This window comes from Tamandua tetradactyla, chromosome 7, assembly GCF_023851605.1.
Source record: "Tamandua tetradactyla isolate mTamTet1 chromosome 7, mTamTet1.pri, whole genome shotgun sequence".
NCBI classification, from domain to species: Eukaryota; Metazoa; Chordata; class Mammalia; order Pilosa; family Myrmecophagidae; genus Tamandua; species Tamandua tetradactyla.
In genome coordinates this window covers 17465181-17485817 of record NC_135333.1, presented here as the reverse complement: position 1 = coordinate 17485817, position 20637 = coordinate 17465181, and the positions used below count along the sequence as shown (strand labels likewise).

Genomic DNA, 20637 nt, shown 5'->3' with positions numbered 1-20637 from the left:
GGATTTATAAAATGGAATTAAGATTAAAACATGGCTTTTCTATGGTACATACATCATTTCAAACCAGTGCAAGGTGTTTTTGATATGGATATAAAGCTGCATTTCTCCAGACCTGAAATTTTACACATAACAGCAATTCAACACATTGTGGATCTTGCTTTGTCTATATGGAACTCTCCTTGTGGGATGAAATAGTAACTTTCCCAAATGTCTTTTGGATGTTCCCCTTCAGCTCTCCTAATTATCTGGAGAAACTTGTTGATATCGTCACCAGAAAAGCTAATAACTCTTCCAAAAATAACTAAAACACAGTCTATATCCAGGATCCTCATGATTTTATAGGCTGCTGTTTCATTTAAAGACATAGCTTTTCCCATCAGTGCTATGTGGCTGTTATTCCATGTATTATAATCCACCAAAGTAGTTCTCTTAGCCATTCCAAATATCAGATAGCCACAATCCCACCAAGACATCACTTGGGGATGTTCATCTATATTTTGCCTTAGCCAAAAGTAAGCTACTCTAAAATCACATGAGATATTCCTGGGGCCATCATGATGGCAAGACATTGGTACCACGCTTGGACTGGAGTAGGCATTGCTTGTGATCCAGGCACATCGGACTACAGACCTCATCAATAACATTAGCATCAACATGGTCACATTACTTCATATATGAGGACCTAATCCTTCTTCAGATTTTTCCTGTTCAGTTACGTGTTTCCTCACTTTTCCGTGCCTTATCATACAAATTTCCTGGGGTTTTTTCCTGAGGATGGTTTTCCTGAGCCATCCTCATCATTGCTGTCTTCCATAGGTGGATTTTCCCTTTTTACGTCATTCTCCCCAAAAGTGCTCAGAAACATTTAAGAAGGCAGTTGAGAGAGAACACAGACAGATGGAGTCATCATTAGTCACACCATCACTCCAGACAGCCCTGATTGTGATGAGAGCAACAAATGCTCATATATATTGGCATATATATATGTATATTGGCATGTGCAGGCTCTGGGAATTGAACCACAGTAACGGACATTTCAGGTGAGAATTCTACCACTGAGCCACCCCTGCACTGCCCCATCATTGGTATTTTTGATGCAGAACCATAGACCTGCTGGGAGGGTGCATACAAGAATATGTAGATCAAACAAAAAAGGTACCTAAGTCGTAAGTTGATACTCAGATAGTGATGCAATAATTGGAAAGTGTATTTTTGCATACCGGGTGTCCCACAGTGAGTAAAACCTGCTTCTCCATGGCACAATGTTACCTTGTATAAGTCAAATATATGACACTAAAGAATATGACACCTGCAATTAGTGATGAACCCAAAAAGAAAAGGGTTTGGAACTCTTATTTTGTTAGTTGGTCAATCAGATACTGCAAGAAAGCATAAGCTTGCAGCAAAATGAAAAAATACTTGTAGCTGATATGTGTTTGCTTGTTCTGATTGACTGGAACCCCACAAAGGGATGCATGGGTATTATTGAACCCTTAATGTAGAAAATGCTTATGCTGTATAGATTCTTTTGCTATATCTCTGCAGCAGTAACAATGCAAATACATGCAATGGAATAAAAGGTTGGCGATAAACACATAACCACCCCAAACAGAGACCATATAGAAATAGGATAAGCAGTAGCACACTGTCCAAACCACAGACCCAGTTTTTACAGATGTTACCCACATGTGAACTGAAGTGCAAAAAATAGCAATGCTTTCATTATCAAAGGACCAGCTACTGACTGAGACATATTACTTGGTACAATAGCAATAAAACAAGCAGCTGAAAATCCTGCTCCTGGGTTCCAGAGTTCTCTGGTAAACAGAAAAGTAGATATAGATGTCAGGCCACTAAAAGTTGGTGCAAGAAACATACGTACATCTCTTATATGAATTGTTATGTTCACTGTATTTAAAATCTAATGAATAAGGCCAGCTGCTAGCATCAAGCCTGGGTAAAACAGTACCACCTACTATTCATCTAGTGGATACCATGCCCTTTCATCAAACCAATTTAAAAATTCATAGAACCCATGAGATGCAAGATGATGTGTTGCTCTGTAGTTAAACTGTCAGGTCAAACTCATGGATTATGCTTTTGAAGTGAATGACAGCAAAGAGGGGAAGAGCTGAAGGCAGGGAGCCAGGCCAAGAAGTGGATGTGAAGGAGAGCAGACACTTCCCACCCGACCACCTGTGATAGCTCCCCAGACAGCACTGCAAGGGCCAGCTTCAGCACCACACCACCTTGTGCATGTACTGGGCCCCTGGCCTGTGTTGGTCATGCCAGCTGTTCCCCAGAGCCATCAGGCCACTCCACAGGGACAAGTTAAGGGACAACTTGTGCTTGCTCTCTGAAGCCAAGAGCTCTGCCTCGCTCCTTGGCCACCTGATGCAAGATGAGCTCCCATTCATATTCGTTAACAGTTTTATTGAGATATAATTCACATGCTATACAATTTACCCATTGAAATGTACAACCCATTGGCTTTTATTATATTCAGAGAGTTGTCCATCCATCACCACAACCAATGTTGGAGTGTCTTCATTAACCCCTCTGCCCCCAAAATACCCATACCCCTTGGCTGTTAACCCCCAGTTCTACCAACCACTATTTCCAGCCCTAGACAACCACTGTTCATTCATATTAAAGAACAAAGGATTAGAGAGACTGGCTTTAGCTCTTGAGACTTCCAAAACAGAAGAAAGTAAGAAAATCATTGTTGGAAAGGAGGAAAAGGGAGAGTTGAGCCTGAGTAGAGCCCAATTCCAAAATATCAGGTCTGGGGTTCAGGACCTTGGAAAGACCTGAGGAGGGCTAGTGTTACAGGTCATTCTGTGTTGATCAACTTCACTTTGGTATTCAGGTTGAGAGGACATTCCATTACAGATGACAATGCAGTGCCACCAGACTTTAGGTTTTATAAGGGTCGCATCATATGTCTCTTGTTCACAGTTCTAGCTTCTGCATCTAGCATACTGTTTGTCATACAGGACGTATTATAAATTTGTAGAATAATTCAATGGTATGCATTTGTATGCTGCTTACAAGTTTGCAAAGTACTTTTACATACTTAACCTTCAATTCATTTGTGATATTTCAGTGAGGCTTAAAATTTGAGCCCTCTGTTTTCATGAGTCCTTTTCAAAACCTTGTTCGTAATTTTGTATTCTTTAACGTAGCATTTTTTCTTTCTTAAAGGGAGGCCTACAAAATTATATCTTATAGTGGCAGGCATGAGAAAGCCTGAACCTTGACCCACCTTGGTAGATACAGCAGAAGTTATTAGCCCCAATTCAGAGCCTCCTGCACAAAGTCACCCAGCTAGTAAATGGCAGAACACTTCAAACCAGAACGATTTCTCCTACTACTTGTCCTCCCTACCCCTCAAATGGAGGGTATCTGGCTCCTGATTGACGCCTTTGCCTGGACTCCAGTCGTGGGTTCAGTACAGGACCTGGGTCTTCTGTAGATGTTCCTCAACTAAGGCTAAGCCCAGGGCGAGACCATGGTGACAGCTGTGGGGGAGGGCCTTCTGTCTCCCCTAAGTCCATAGGATATCTCTCTGCCTAACATTAAACAAGCTCGAAAAGCCCATGCATCTTTTTTTCCCATCCACCCCCCTCAAGCATTTCAGCTTTAGTTATGAAATACATTTGAAAATATTCTGTTTGAACAAAGAGAAATTCCTAGTACTCTTTTTCACTTCTTTTTCTGAATGAGACTTTTAATCTGATGTTGCTTCATGGTCTTAAATAAAATGTAAGATCTAAGGCAAGCAAAATATTCAGAGATCATATTTTCACTGCCAGCTAATTTGGTGATGTTTCTAGACGGGAAAATCAATGTTGCTCTCCAGAGGTGAGCCATGCATTTCATTGCATTGTGCTGCTGACTTTCTTTCTTCTTTGAACATTAACTTACCTTCCATGCTTTTCAACTTTTCAATGAAGTTTATTTCATGTCAGCCTTTCCCCAGATACAAGTCTGTGTGTTTTGAGTAGAAATATGAGCTGGCAGTGCTTGGAGGAGATGGTTTCAGCGTGTTGGAGGACTGAACTGAATTCCCCAGGATAGACCAGAAATCCCCAGGATATCTCAGAGGTGATTCTCCAAAAGCTTGCCGGCCCCACGTTAATGTGGAACTTAGCTCCCAGAGGAGTTTTGCTCTTCCCAAGACTATTTTATCCTAAAGTTATCAATTCTGTAGCAATTTAGAGGGACCAGACTCTCTTGGGACTTAACAAGGCATGATCAGAAATGCAGAACTTACAGAGGCTTTGTTTCTTCCACGACCATGGTGTCAATCCCCTGTCAGGTATGAGAGTTGCCCAGAAACCCTGATGCAGACTACTGTTTGTTCAAGTACAGCAAACCTTCTTCGCAGTTGGTGAACAGCTACTGCTTCCACCACTCTGCCTCAGTCACTCAGGCTCCTCTCCTAGGACTTCCCCCAATTCAGAAACCCAAAAATGTTGATGCCTTGCAGGGAATTTCTGGGAACTGCTCCGTTACTATGACTGGTATATATTCTGATTGGTCAGTGACTGTGCCATAACACAGGTTATTAAATATTTTGAAAAATCACCACTACTACTGGCAATGTCTAAATACTTGTACCTGTTGAAATGGATAATAGGCTCACATTTGAGGTCCTCGTTCCTTGGCAAATTAAAAGCGAAGTTATCCATTTAAAGTTGAATTTCCAGGGCTCCTTTTAGGGCATACTTGCCTTTGATCTTTGTTTTGTCAAAATTGTATCAACACTGGTGACAGTAAAGACTCAAAAGGGGGCACGGGAGCCGTCCCTGAGTAAAACTCAGAGCATCGTTGTGAGCATAGAAACAGTCTCCATGGTTGGAGGTGAGTCTTCTCTGCGTTTCACTTCCTTATAAGAGCATATGTAAGAACCAAACAATGTATGCCACGAGCAGGTCCAGCTTTAATCTGTCAGCAGCCTAAAATATTTCAGACAGTACACTGGCTGGAAATATGTACCATGGCAAAGTACTCAGCAACAACAGATGAAACATGTAAAATCCTACTGAATCAGAGAGTTTGTGCCTTAGGTCGCCTTTGGTTGAGCCTGGAATTAGCTTTCATAAACACAGACTCCTCTTTCAAGATGTCCTGCAAGAAAAAGAAAGCTTCACCTGGTTAGCCCTGAATTCTGTAGCATGAGTGTGGTAAATCTTCACACTAGGGAGATGAAAAGTGGCTGAAAGAAGGGAGTACTAGGGAGACATTTAGCCTTGGCGAAAGTCAGCTTCAGTTTCTCTTCAGCTCAGCTGAAGCTTGGCTGTCATGGACGGAATCATAGCTTTGGCTTCATCCCACCTCATCCTCATAAATCTCCTGCTTCTGTTTATATTGAACCCATATGGTGTCATCCTTAGCCCTGGCTACAGAAGTGTTTAAAACTAATTAAACTTAATAGAATTTGTTTTTGCCAGAAGGTATTTTCCCAGTAGCTTTAGAAACTCCTGTGAGGATCACATCACACCCTACAGAGTGGTTGATGTTTGGCAGGAGCTGGGGATCCCTAGTTCTGGCATAAAGGAGGCTACCAGGGGGGCTCAGGCATTGCACCACAAACTTACCTCCAGGTGATATGTCAAGGAGACAAATCATTGAAAATAGGGAGCTACGTATTCCTAAGAAGATCCACATATAACTACAGTCAAGGAGTCAAAAGAATGGAGCAGGATGAAGACCTGAAATCTGTTGCTGTCCCCAAAGGTTAATTTAAGAATTAATTCCACTGGTCTTGGTCCTGGCGATGTTGTGGAGTAAACTTGGTCTGTGACATACCCATCCTCTTATTTTGTGCCGTTCCTCTTGTGCTCCCTCACTCACTCCCACTGGTGGTCTCTCCACTAGCGTCTCAGGGGCTCGGGGCCTTGTTCTTCTCTCCTCATAGGCCTTTCTAAAAATCCATTCTCAGATCCTTCTGTCTCACCAAGGGGCTTGGCTTGCAAACAATGCGCTGGCTCTCTTAGAGACAACTGCATTTTTTTTTTTTAATGCATGGGCAGGCACCAGGAATCGAACTGAGGTCTCCAGCATGACAGGTGAGAACTCTGCCTGCTAAGCCACTGTGGCCTGCCCAACAGCTGCATTTTAACAGAGGTCAAAGGCTTAAACTAAATGAGTGAAGCTCTGGGTGCATGAGTTGTTCAGTGATAGAATCCTTGCCTTACATGCGGGAGACCCAGGTTTGATTCCCAGATCATGCACCCCACCCCCGAAAAAACTAAATAAAAATAAATGAGTGAAGCTCTGAGGATCACAGTCTAGCTCCAGGCACCAGAACAATGACTTGTGTACATATTAATCTACCCAGTTGTGCTCAACATACACTTGGGGCTCCCTTCCTCTGTTTCTTCCCCCCCCCTCCTGACTCCTTCATCTCTCCCTCTCTCCTTCTCTCTTTCCTTCTTTGTCCTTATCTCTTTTTCCTTTCTTTTCCTTTCCTTTCTTTAATAACGAGAGTCATAACAAATAACTGAGTGAATGAGTCACCTAAACATTTGCAGGATTTATGAATTTATGGCCGCCTTAATTTAATGGCTGAGCTATCAGCTCCTAATATTGTTCATTGCTAGATACCTAGGGGCAATTGGGGGAAAGGAAAAAAAGACACTTTAGATTTGAATTTTTTGCCTCTTTGAGTAGACTAGGCATTAATGCAACGGGAAAGTAATTAGGTGTCCTCTTGATTCCTGCCCACTGGGTAGTATATGTCAACAAGCCGTAAGGGAAGAAAGAATAGGAATATGGTGAGAAAAACCATCCTAACAATGTTGAGAGAGAAGGAGCCACCATGGCCTCCTGAATAGCTTTTGAATTGTTCACCTGTGCTCATTTCAGGGCACTAACTTCTTTATTTTTCCTGATGATGACATAAAATCCAGAGACTGCTTTGCAAGTCCTCCTTCCCCTGTAGATTGTTCTGGACACCGTCCTAAAGTTCATGTGTTGAAAGTATCACGCTTGTTCAGAATTCAGACCATGCCATATACCATCAGCTGTGAAACAGCCTGCAGTGAAAATGAGCTTACAGTGAGTGGGAATTCCTCTGTTTACTGATTATCTTCTCTGTGCCAGATACTGGCTAAAAAGCTTTAAATAAATTATCTCATTTAATCCTTACAATATCCTTGTCAAATATTATCATCACCATTTTACTGACGAGAAAACTGAAGCTTTGAGAAGTTAAGAAACTTCCATCAAATTACAGAGTTAGTAAATGATGGAACCCTGCTTTGAGTCCTGGACTATCGAACAACAAGTCTCATAAATTTTCTACCATACCACTCTGTTCTTGACAAATGATGACAGTTTTAAGTAAAATTAATAGCTGCCCTCATTCATCTCTAAGCTCACCTTGTCATATACTTGAAAAGCCCCACATTCCTATAATATGGGAATTTTTTCCCAGAGACTCCCCCATGTGAGATGTTTATTTGATGGACGGCCCTCTACACCTGTGTATGCATGCTGTCCACCAAATGCTACTGTCATTTAGTAGAAAACAAATATAATCCTGTATTCTAAAAGACTTTGTCAATAATCAAGGAAAAGCCTGGGTCTAAATGACATTTGGTCTCCTTCATTGCTCTCCCACTTAGGACCTGAAATGGTGATTACTATGTACATTGCTGTGATCTTCAAAACAAGATGATTGCTCCATTGGGGCTACTCAAAACTGTGAAATGAGGTTGGCTAGGATTTCTGTCGTAATTTGGTTCCTAAATTTTCAACTTACCAGACTGCCAGTACGATATTCTTTAGAGGACATTAAAGATCCTGTATCAGGGAATAGAGTCCGTTCTATGAGTGCTGTGTGTGTGTGTCCTGGCAGTTAAAGGACAGAAAGGTTAGTGGGGGGTGGAGGGGTTGGATGTGCAATGAATACTTCTGATAAGATTCCAGCTGAGGTCAGTTTGAGGGCATGGTTGCCTGTCCAGACTGTTTTTACCCCCTGATCTTGTTACCGGGGTCGGTTACTTCCATAAGGCCATTGGCACGTCCATCCATAGCTCAGACCAGTACCAGCACAATCCTCCCTGGGTTGCATGAGAGGTCAAAGAAATCCAGTTAAGTGCATCAGAATTGTGGCAAAGGACGTCAGAGGCCCAGGAGAACATTTCTTCATGAGGAAGCTGGAAGCATGAGGAAATTTAGCCATGGGCAAGGCAGCTGGGACTAGAGGCAGATTCCAGTCCAAAAGGACCTAATCCAGTGCCTCCCTTCTATTCTGCTTTCCCCAAAGAGTGTTAATAAATTTAAGTGAAGAAAGGGCTCTATGATCAAATTAATTTGGGAAACAGGGGATTAAATTAAGTTACCACAAGATGCCCCAGGTCCTTAATAGTACAGGTCATTCTAAAATAAAGAGCACGTCTTTTTACATTTTAGTGTTTTTAAAATTGGAGCAGGTTATAGAATTGACTATGGTGACACAAGTGAGGCATGTAGTACACAAGACTTAAGTAGGCACTATATATCTCAGGGTCATGCCAGTAGGCACTGATAGTGAGTGCCTTGCTTGCCTCCCCCAGCCTGGCACTGGTGAGAATGAACTTCCCTTGCACCAGGCAGATGAGTCAGAGATGCTGAGATCATCTCTGCCTGCATAAGGTACAGGGACTTAGCCAGACTTCGAAGATGCCTGTTCATCTGATGGCACCTTGGGTGAATTCTTAAAATAAGAAATCTCACTAAAGTTGAATTTTAACTTCTATCTTTTAATTTTCTCTTAAAATGTCTTTTAAAGGGTTATAATACTTTGCAGGGAGAAAAACTGGCAGACACTACCTTAGTCAAGTAATCAAGGTTAGCATCACCAACTAACCTTGCTATCATGTGATGAGACAGGTGGCTCATCTCTGTGCTTTTTTTTTTTTTTTTTTTTTTTTTTTTTACCAACACTCATAAGCCCAATTTAATCATGAGAAAACCATCAGACAACCCCAGATCTGGGAATATTACATAGATACTTGGCCAGTACTTTTCAAGACTATCAAGGAAAGATTGAGAAAATGCCAAAGATGAGAGGAAGTGGAAGGCATGACAGTTGAATGCAGCCTGATACCCTGATATGGATACCTAAAAAGAAAGAGAGCATTAGTGGATACACTGGTGAAATCAAATACAGTCTGAAGTTTAGTTAATACTAATATACCAACATTGGTTCTTAGTTTTGATTAATGTACCTTGGTAACATAAGATGTTAACAATAGAGAAACTGTTGGTTATGGAATATATGGGTATTTTTTTGTACTATTTTTGCAACTTTTCTGTAAAGATAAAAATTATTCTAATATAAAATGTATAATGCTTAATGGTTATGAAACAGGTTGCAAAGGCAAATTTCCTGTCCCACCCCAGGCAGTATAATTAAAGGCAATAGAAATTGCTAAATCTCTAGAAATGGATCGTAGAAGCTTCAAAGCTAGAAGTCAGTGTGACAGTTGTTGAATCCTGGTTCCTCTATTACAGTCACTCAGTCTCAAGCATCTATATATTAAAAGCTTCCAAATGTCACTTACATAATGTTGATAACCTTCCAGTGACATCTTACTCAATTAAAGAAAGCTTATCAAAAGGAAAAAGCACTCTAATTACTTTATTTACAGGATTCAAATGTATGTTGTTTTTCTGTGAGGTGTAGAAGACTTTTTTTTTTATAAAGAAAACTTTATAAAAAGCAACTTGTCACTCTGATTTTTTTTAACTTTTTTATTATATAGTATAACATATACAAAGCAAAGTAATAAAAAAGCAATAGCTTTCAAAGCACTCTTCAAGAGTAGTTACAGGATAGATCCCAAAGTTCTTAAAATTGGAACAGGTTATAGAATTGACTATTAACCCCAGAGGTTGTCATGAACTACCATACGGTCCTCTCATAAAATTATGTATTCTGCTCCAGAATATAGGAGGCTAGGAGGCTAAAATATTTTATCATTGTAATTGACTTTTTTTCCTTCTTTTTTTGTGAAAAATAACATATATACAAAGAAAAAAAAACTATGAATTTCAAAGCACAGCACCCAACTAGTTGTAGAATATATTTCAGAGTTTGACATGGTTACAATTTCACAATTTTAGATTTTCCACTTCTAGCTGCTCTAAAATACTAGAGACTAAATGAGATATCAATTTAAAGATTCAGCATTCATATTCATTTGTTAAATCCTATCTTGTCTGTATAACTCCACCATCACCTTTGATCTTTCCATCCTTCTCTTCAGGGGTGTTTGGGCTATGGTGATTCTAAATTTTTCATATTGGAAAGGTTTGTCACTAATATGGGGTAGGGAGATGGAACTATCTGATGTTCTAGAGAGGCTGGGCTGGGGTTCAGGACTTATCTGGACCAGGGACCCATCTGGAGGTTCTAGGTTTCTGGAAAGTTACTCTAGTGCATGGAACCCTTGTGGAATCTTATATATTGCCCTAGGTGTTCTTTAGGATTGGCTGGAATGGGGTTGGCAGGTTATGATAGGTAGCAAGTTCTAATTGAAGCTTATATATAAGAGCAACCTCCAAAGTAGCCTCTCGGCTCTATTTAAACTCTCTCTGCCACTGATACTTTATTAATTACGCTTATTTTCCCCCTTTTGGTCAGGATGGAATATTTGATCCCACAGTACCAGGTCTGGATTCATCCCTGAGAGTTATCCCACGTCTCCAGGGAAACTTTCACCCCTGGATGTCATGTCCCACGTTGAGGGGATGGCAATGATTTCACTTGCAGAGTTGGGCTTAGAAGACAGGCCATATCTGGGCAACAAAAGAGGTCCTCCAGAAGTAACTCTTAGGCATACCTATTGGTAGTCTAAGCTTCTCTGCTATCTACATAAGCTTCACAAGAGTAAGCCTCATGATCAAGGGCATGGCCTATGACTTGGGTGTCCCTAAAGTTTGACATAGTATCAGGGGATTCCCTGATGGTAAACTTTAATAGTTCCGTGTTTTTCTCCCATCTCTCAGGGGACTTTGCCAATACTTTTTGATTATCTGCTTAATATACTCTAGGGTGTATCCAGGCATTACAATAATCTATACAGGATTAAAGGACCTCTCTCTTATTCTGTGCTCCCAGTGTTTCAAATGTTCACATGAGCTATACAGATAGGTTGAATTAGATTATGCACTACAGAAAATTTCAGTTCCAGACCAAATAAACCTTTCTTCCATTGGTCTCAAAGATTATGTGTGGATCTAAAATATAGACACTGTCTTCCTCACCCCTACGTTCTGAATTTCTTTATCCCTACCCTGTTTGACTTCATTCTTATCTGCAAATATCATGTTGTATGTATAAAACAGCCTCTCAAAATCCAGAAGTAATAATCACCACTCTGAACTTAATGTGTCTGCTCGAAAATCTTACAATCTAGGCCCCTGTTCTCTTATAAGCATTTTCTAAAGATGACCGTATGTGTTAGTTAGATTCAGTTGTCAACTTGGCCACGTGAGCATACCTAGTTTTGTTGCTGCAGACATAAGCCAATGGTACATGAACCTCATCTGTTGCTAATTACATCTGCAGTCGGCTAGGAAGTGTGTCTGCTGCAGTGAGTGACATCTGACTTAATAGACTGGTACTTAAATGAGAGAGCACAAGGTAGCACAGCCTAAGCAGCTCGGCATTCCTCATCTCAGCACTCGCAGCTCAGCCCAGGCCTTTGGAGATGCAGAAAGAAGTCACCCCAGGGAAAGTTGTTGGAACCCAGGGGCCTGGAGAGAAGACCAGCAGAGACCATCCTGTGCCTTCCACGTAAAAAAGAACCTCAGTGGAAAGTGAGCTGCCTTTCCTCTGAAGAACTAACAAGATAAATCCCCTTTTATTAAAAGTCAGTCCGTTTCTGGTGTGTTGCATTCCGGCAGCTAGCAAACTGGAACACCGTACCATTCTTGTTCTTTTGTTTCTGGCTTATTTTGTCTCACCAAATGTCCCACATGTTCATTCACATCATTGCATGCCTCACGACTTTGCTCCTTTTTGTAGCAGCACAACCTTTGTTTGTAAGTATACACCATTGTTTGCCAATCTACTTCTGGATTCATCTGGTGTTGTGTGCCTCTAATATGTTTTTTATTTGGTCAACAGAGCCTTTAATCTCCATGATATCTGCTATTTTTCTATTTATTCTTTCAAATTCCTCTTTATGCTCTTCTACTGTCTTCTTGATCTCCTTTATGTCATTTGCTATGCCACTTATTTTATTTGGTAGAGTTGTATGAACATCTCTGATTAGTTGTTCCAACATCTGTGTCTTCTCTGGTATTTTAATTTGGTCATTAGGCAGGCCTATATCTGTGTGCATTGTGATATCCTTAGTGATCTTCTGCTGTCTTCGTGGCATATAACCATCTTGATTGATTTACTTTGGGAGTTGATTTCTTTCAGTAGTCTAAGGCCTTCTGTTTGTGGAATGGTTGTACAGCAGGGAACAGGGCATGGGGTGGGTCACTCAGTGCCGTGATTTGTTTCAGGGTAGATATAGGTGCAGGTTGGGAATATTATGCTGATGCTTGTGAATGTGGGCACCCAGGGGCCAGAGAGGATGTAGTTGTACAGGTGCACCTGTCTGGGGGACGTAACTCTGGTGTGCGCTGGTCTAAGGCACAGGGCCCTTTGTGTGCATGTGTAGAGCTGTGGCAGCAGGCCAGTGTTATGCCTTCGTGCATTGGGGGCAGATGTGATCCGGCTATGCAGGTCGGCACTTTCTCAAAGCTGGGAAGTGTGACTGAGGGCCCAGTGCACATGCGCAGTTCTAGGACTGCTGTAAAGTGCGATTCCCGGAGCTGAATGATGTGATTGGGGGCCCATGCGCATGTGTGGGCCTGGGAGTGCTGTAAACGGATACACATAGCTGGTGGGGGGAAGCACGTAGTGAGGCTGTATGACACTATCGGCAGTGGGCAGAGGTAGCCTGGTACGGAGGTAAGTGCCTACAGCGTTTATTCTCTGGCAACAGCCTGCAGGGAACAGGGAAGGGGAGGTAGTGCTTGGGAGGTGTGCAAGAGAGGTGGGTGGGGCTGCACTTGGGGTGGGGATGTGGGGCAGGTATGTGCACTGGGGGCTGGTGGGGTGGGGGTGTCTGGACCTCAGGGAATAGGAGCGGGTGATGGGGTTTGGGTGCGTGGGGTGTGGGGTGAGTTGCCAGTCATGGGGCTGCTCTGGTAAGGGTAGTGCATCCAAGGAACATGGCCTGGCTTACTTCCTAGTCCCCAGCTCCTATCCATGCACCCCTGCGGGCCCTGCAGCTCTACGCCTCTGCCCCCAGGCTCCAGCTTTCTGCCTCTCAGTTTTTCAGCCTTTGCAACCAGGGCTGCCCCATGTGGTGCAGAAGGCTCTCCCAGGTTAGCCGCACTCCCAAATTGCCACCTCAGTTGCCCTCCTGTCCCTTCTCTAACTTTTCCATAGAGCAGGGCTAATGCTCTATTCAGCCCTCTTCCCTGAAGTCTCACTGTGATATTTAACATAACTTCCAGTGGTCAAAAATGATTCATAAAAATCTTTAGACTCTGAAGGCAAAGAATGATTGGATACAAACTGTCACTGACATACTGAAGAGGACAGTATTAAGAATCTGTATAGATAAATGTAGGTTATCAATTAGTTAAAAACAAAACTGTATGCTTATAATTAGGTGTTTCTCCCCAGCGCACCAAAAAATATTATTAAATCTGTGGGGAGCTTTCAATTGATGACGTGTAAGAATTCTAGAATTAAGGCAGGGTGGTATGTGTTTTCCCAAACTTATCTGTTCATGGGACCCTCGTGTTCCATGGAGCATACTTTGTAAAAGAGTGTTCTTCATTATTTTATTTACTGCTCATCTACTTGATATAGAATGAATTCTCAACCTGAAGGCACTCAAGAATGTAGCTACTAGATTTGGGAATTCATGGACATTTTTTTGAGAATTTCTAGAGGTGCTCCTTGTATAAATAAGCCCTGAAGAGTAAGACTCACCCTCTTGACCTGCCACATGCTTCTGGAGCCAGGAATTAGATTAGGTAAAACAGACAGATCCTTCTCAGACAAAAAGTGGTACGGATGCCCAGACCTGCCTGTTCATTAGAAGGGAAGCCTGAAAAGCCTGGAGGTAGATGTAGTTGGCCAAGGCCTTCCCTCTCTCCTTTAAGAAAGGGAGTGAATTTTAGGAAACTTGCATCTGTCACTGGAAGGAGAAACCAACTCTTCTTTAAGTTAAGCTCAAGTGCTGTCTGGCAAGGTTTCCAATTCAAAACTCTCTAATATGAGCCAAGATTCTCCTTCTTCCCACACATATGCACACTTTTAATTTTTGTCCATCTCCAGAACCAGCACTGTTTCTTGTAACAGCCAATTTGAAGGTTGTTTGCCCACAGAGCCTGGCTTTGGCAGTGTTTTCTGATCTCTGGTTAGTGATGGGTTAAAGTATCATTTCAGCAGTTCCCCTCACATTGGCTTTATTAATATAATCCCCTGCTCCAGATTTGACCTTCAGTCACTAGAAAACATTGAAAACAACTTACCAAATAAAAAATACTCTGTTGGACTCAATCCAAATGTTGGCAGCTATTTTGTGAGTGATGCAGTACAGCAGGCTGCAAGACAGGTACATTTCTAGCTGATGGAAACTTCAAGTTGTTAATGGCTCTTCTGGGACAAGGCATTAAGGGCAGAGTTGGCCCCTGTTATAGCCGAATAACAAATGAGAGAGAAGGTTACTGAGGCACATGCTTTGCCTTCAAACAACAATGGATAGAGAGGGTCTTAGAGGACCCCTAGCACTTATCAGATTGCATGGCCAAATGCTTGCTCCTTCCAACTGGTGAAGGTGAAGAGACAATTTCTTTCTATGTGTCTTTCTCATGACTAAAGTTGCACTGCTGTAAACAGAATAATACATGTCAGTGAATTCATCATTTGAGGTCCTTTGTATAATTGGTGTGAAAGACAATCATATATTAGCCTCACTGAGATAAGGTGCCTTCCAGAGAACTGATTGTAGGGAAATGATAACTGAGGGTTATCATTGCTGAAATATTGAATAATGTGTCAGTCATACAAACATGTGAAACTGGATTTGTGAAATTCAAGTGCTGTTTACTTGGGATTAGCTCAAGTTTGGTTTCTAAGCAGTACATGGAATTTGGATAGGGCTGTAAGATAGGGCTGTTGTTTGTGGCAAATGAAAGCAGGCCAGCACTCCTGTGATCAAATGAGGAAGGAGAAGGGATAGGGCATGTGCTCACACCCACCAAGAATCTAAGTCACACTCACACACGAATGCTGAAACTCAGTACAGGCATATGGGGGAGAGGGGTTATTTTTGAAGAGGAAGAAGGAAGAAGTATCTGCTTCTTCTGGTTTGAAAAGATTAATGAATCTACATAGAACAAGTGCCTCTGTGGTGAATTATAAATCTCATCAGTGGCTGGGTATTGCTAGGAAAATCAGTTTTCATTAAGCTTTCTACTTTCTGTACTAGTCTGGGCAATATTTGGTGATTTCTCCCTGTCACGGGTTTCCTGTGCAGAAAGTTCCCCTGAGGACTATTCTCAATAGGTTTATAGAGTAGAAGTGACAACTTGGTACTCAGGCCAGTTGCCTGCTCCTATACACATACAAGGCTGGGGTCACCTTTCATGACCTTTGGGTGTGTCTTCTTACCAAGTTATTTATATATAAATGTATGTCACCTTTTATTGAGAGAGAAAAACGGGCACCTTTTCTGGACAGTCACTGGGTATGTTAGGGGCCACCTACTCTGGACAGGTACACCACAGCCGAGGGCCCAGTGTCAGGGGCACATGAAGGCTCTCATCACCCACCATCCGAGCAGGGAGGGGCACAGGCATGCTGTGTCCACTCCATTCTCCCGGGGCCCTTTGAACACTGACCCCCAGGAGAAGACAGCACCCTCTTCAAGTAATTTGCCTCTTAATTCTACTCATTTTTCAACAGTCAAGACAATTCATGATCCCACAGGTTGGTAGGGTGTAAAGGACATGAAATTTTGGAGTCAGGCAGACCTGAGAGTGATCTCTGCTATTAGCACCTACTAGCCTAGTAACTAAAACAAGTTGCTTAACTTCTCAGTGTTCTAAATGGGGATGGTGATATCTACCTTGCGAGGAGAAAATGAGACAGTATAATTAAAATACCCAGTGCAGATCCTGGCTCATAGGTGCTCCATTAACAGCTATCACTCTCCTCCCGACCTGACTGCCCAAGTTCATCTGTTAGCCATGTTCAGGAGCAGCCTGTTTGCGAGTAGAGACTCTCCAGCCGAGCCTTTATATATAATAGTAACAGACCCAAGGCCATTCAAAACCATCAAATCTGCAGGCATAATTTTCAAAGAAAACAAATACACACCAAACAGGAGTATGTTGGTGCTTAAATCTCTGGCTGGCCAGCTTAACCCCTGGTCAGAGCCCCAGCCTGCTGCTCACTAACTGGGCAACCTTGGACAAATCACTTATCCCCTGTCTAAGCCTCAGTTTTCTCATCCATGAAAGGGTAACTTATTAGAATATAAACTCCAATAGAGCAGGAACTTTCTCAGCTTTATTTATTGTATGCCTAGGGCCTATTCCAGTGACTGAAACATAATAGGCTCTCGATAAATATTTGTTAAGTATTTAAATGAGTAATACCTTCCTTATCCATCCCCCAGGATTAACATAAAGGTAAAAAATTTAAATTATGTTACCAAGTGTTCTGTTAACTGTAAAATGCTAGAAAAACATATAATACCATTTATGTAAAGAGAGATTTGGATAGCTGCAACACTACAGCAAACCTGAAAATGAGGTGAATATGTATTGTCTAAAAGGTGTAATTTCATTTTCAAGGAACTGAGGAGCCAGTGATCTTTAATAAAGTTAATGTATTAAAGAATTTTGAGGTCATAAAATGTTAATATCCTGGCAGTGCTCGACAGTGGCTCAGTGGTAGAATTCTCACCTGCCATGCCTGAGACCCGGGTTCGGTTCCCAGTGCCTGCCCATGCTGAAAAAAATAAAGTAAGTGCCCTCTCTAGGTTTTTACACTTTACCCAGAAAGAATTGCATCCTTCCTGGCCCTCCTTAAAAGCAAGCAGTATTGGGGTGGTAGAGAGCAGAGGGAGAAGGTGAAAAAGAGAGACAGTTTTTTCTTTCAGCTATTAATATATCTGGATAAGGACTGGGAATTTCTGCTAGTGTCTATTCATTTCTTTCTGTTCAATATTCCTTTTTATTTTTCTTTCCCCTGTAGAAAAAAAATGGCAGCACTTTCAAATCCTCTTAAAATGACCAAATGTAGAATGTAACCTCTCTTTCCTTATGCCTGCCTTGTTGAGAGCGTGTTTCAGTTTGCTATAGTCGTCGAAATGCAATATATAAGAAATGAGTTCACTTTTACAGTGGGGATTTATTAACCTACAGGCTTGCAGTTCCGAGGCTGTGAAAATGCCAAATCAGGGCATCATAAGATGATACCTGGACCCTAAAGACAGGCTGCTGCCAGCAGTCCTTAGTTCCTCTGTCACATGGCAGGCCTGCTGGTGTTTCCCTTCTCTCCCGGGTTTCATTGCTTTCAGCTTCTGGCTTCTCTGTCTGTGGCTTTCTTTCTCAGTTTCTCTGTGTGTCCTTTTCTGTCAGCTTCTGTTCTTTCTCTCCCATTTGACCTCTTATAAAGAACTCCAGTAAAAGAATTAAGACCCACCTGGGGCACACCTGAACTGAAATAACCTAATCAAAAGGTCCCACTCACAATAGGTCCACACCCACAGGAATGGATGAGCTTTAAGAACATGATCTTTTCTGGGGTCCATAAAACCTGCAAACCATCACAGAACCTTAGGGCTTGACTCTAATGCAGATGCTGGCTAAATCATAAAGAATCCTGGTTAAATGCGGGCTCAGCATCCAGAGCAGTGGGAAAGGACCAGCAGGGAAATAGAAGAGTGGATTCTGGATCTGACTTCATTAATTAGCTCTATAACCAAACAGGTCACTTCACATCTCTGGGTCCCATTTTTTTATCTGGAAAATAAAAAATATTAAGCTAGATGCTCCCTAAGGGCCTGTCCAGCTCTTAAATTACATAATTTTATGGTGCTGCCTCCAGTCAGAAAGCTTTTACCAAGGGCCTGCCACATCCCTAGGATACTATTAGATGGAGGATTGGAAAGGGAGAATGCACATCTCTCTTTGGAGGATCATATAGTACTATATAAGGCTACATGTGAGAGTGTGTTTCCAGTTGAATTCAGCTGTGCAAAGCAAAGGAGAAGCAAATTACAGGGAGTGTTGGTAGGAGGGTTTGATTGATCCAGGAAGAATTCTTGAAAGAACTGAATCCTGAACTGGGCCTTGAAGAAAGCATGAAATTTGGAGTGGGTGAGATAGGAGCCCAGATTACACGAGTGGGGAATGGCATGGTAAGGCAGGGGGCAAGTGTAGTAGAGCACAGAGCTGGCTTTTCCCAAGCTCCCAACTGTCAAGCAGTACGGACCAGGGCACCTGCCAGGGCTCAGTGTCCCTATCATTAAGCAGGCCATCTCTAAGGACTCATCCAGCTCTGGAAAGGAGTCAAGTTTAATGGCAGGGAGGAAGCTTCAGAGTGGAGGGGCCTGCAGGAATATCAGTGGTGTAGACTGCTGCACGTGGGTGCTGTGTGACCGTGAACATGTTATTTAATCTCTGAGCTTCAGTTTTCTCATCTGCAGATCATGATAGCTACCTTGAAGAGTTGCTATGAGGGCCATGTGAGAGGATCAAGTGCTCAACAGATGGCAGTGGTGATTACCATAGTATTAAAACTTTCTATGAGTAAATTTGAATTAAAGGAAATTCAGCTTTTAAGGAAATGACTTAATTTAATAGGGCATTTTTAAAACTTGGTGTAGCTAATATAAGATGTGTATTCTTTTTTTTTTTTTAACTTTTTTCATTGCATAGTATAACATATATACAAAGCAAAGAAATAAAAAAGCAATAGTTTCCAAAGCACTCTTTAACGAATAGTTATAGAACAGATCCCAGAGTTTGTCACGGGCTACCATGAGATCCTCTCATATTTGTTCTTCTAGCTGGTCCAGAATATAGGAGGCTAGAGGGCTTAAATATTTTTTTTTATCGTCACAATCAACTTTTTTCCTTCCTTTCTGTGAAAAATGACATATATACAAAAAAGCTTTAAATTTCAAAGCACAACACTACAATTAGTTGTAGAACATATTTGACATGGGTTACAATTTCACAATTTTAGGTTTTTATTTCTAGCTGCTCTAAAATACCAGAGACTAAAAGAGATATCAATTTAATGATTCAGCATTCATATGCATTTGTTAAATCCTATCTTGTCTGTATTACTCCACCATCACCTTTGATCTTTTCATCCCTCTCTTTATGGGTGTTTGAGCTATGGTGATCCTAAATTTTTGTTATTGGAAGGGTCTGTCACTAATGTGGGGTAGGGAGATGGAACTACCTGATATTCTGGAGAGGCTGGGCTAGGTTTCAGGACTTATCTGGACCAGGGACCCATTTGGAGGATATAGGTTTCTGGAAAGTTACTCTAGTGCCTGGAACCCTTGTGGAATCTTATATATTGTCCTAGATATTCTTTAGGATTGGCTGGAATGTTCTGGTTGGGGGTTAGCAAGTTATGATAGGAAGCAATGTTCTAGTTTGCTAGCTTCCAGAATGTAATATACCAGAAACAGAATGACTTTTAGAAAGGGGAATTTAATAAGTTACTAGTTTACAATTCTAAGGCCAAGAAAATGTCCCAATTAAAAACAAGTCTATAGAAATGTCCACTCTAAGGCATCCAGGGAAAGATACCTTGGTTCAAGAAGGCCAATGAAGTTCAGGGTTTCTCTCTCAAGTGGAAGGGCACATGGCGAACACAATCAGAGTTTCTCATCTGGAAAGCACATGGTGAACACAATCAGGGTTCCTCTCTCATCTGGAAGGGCTCATGGTGAGCACAGCATCATCTCCTGGCTTCCTGTTTCATGAAGCTCCCTGGGAGACATTTTCCTTCTTCATCTCCAAAGGTCACTGGCTGGTGGATTCTGCTTCTTGTGGTTATGTTGTTCTGCTCTGCTCTCTCTGAATCTCTTTCATTCTCCAAAATGTTTCCTCTTTATAGGACTACAGAAACTAATCAAGACCCACTGAAATGGGTGGAGACATGTCATCACCTAATCCAATTTAACAACCGCTCTTGATTGGGTTACATCTCCAGGGAGATGATCTAATTACAGATTCAAATAGGGATTATTCTGCCTTTACGAAATGGGATTTTGATTAAAACATGGCTTTTCTAGGGGACATACATCCTTTCAAACTAGCACAAGCAAGGTCTAACTGAAGCTTGCATAAGAGTAACCTCCAGAGTAGCCCCTCAACTCTATTTGAACGCTCTCTGCTGCTGATACTTTATTAGTTACACTTCTTTTTCCCCTTTTGGTCAGGATGAAATTGTTGATCCCAAAGTGCCAGGTCTGGGTTCATCCTTGGGAGTCATCTCCCAAGGATGTATATTCTTTAATTTTTATTTAATAAATATTTAAGTAAATACCACATTTAAGTAAATACAAGTAAACACACTGTGCGAGGTCCTAG

The 20637-nt window shown here is 41.7% G+C and overlaps 1 protein-coding gene and 2 pseudogenes across 4 annotated transcripts in view; 1 reads left to right on the top strand and 2 right to left on the bottom strand.

The window, feature by feature from the left end:
- The window catches only part of SMYD3 (SET and MYND domain containing 3), an 876127-nt gene that overhangs the window by 778568 nt on the left and 76922 nt on the right, over positions 1-20637 (top strand). The gene's annotated exons all lie outside the window — the stretch shown is intronic.
- Positions 138-913, bottom strand: LOC143689459 (dolichyl-diphosphooligosaccharide--protein glycosyltransferase subunit STT3B pseudogene; annotated as a pseudogene).
- LOC143689449 (dolichyl-diphosphooligosaccharide--protein glycosyltransferase subunit STT3B pseudogene) lies at positions 1037-2417 on the bottom strand (annotated as a pseudogene).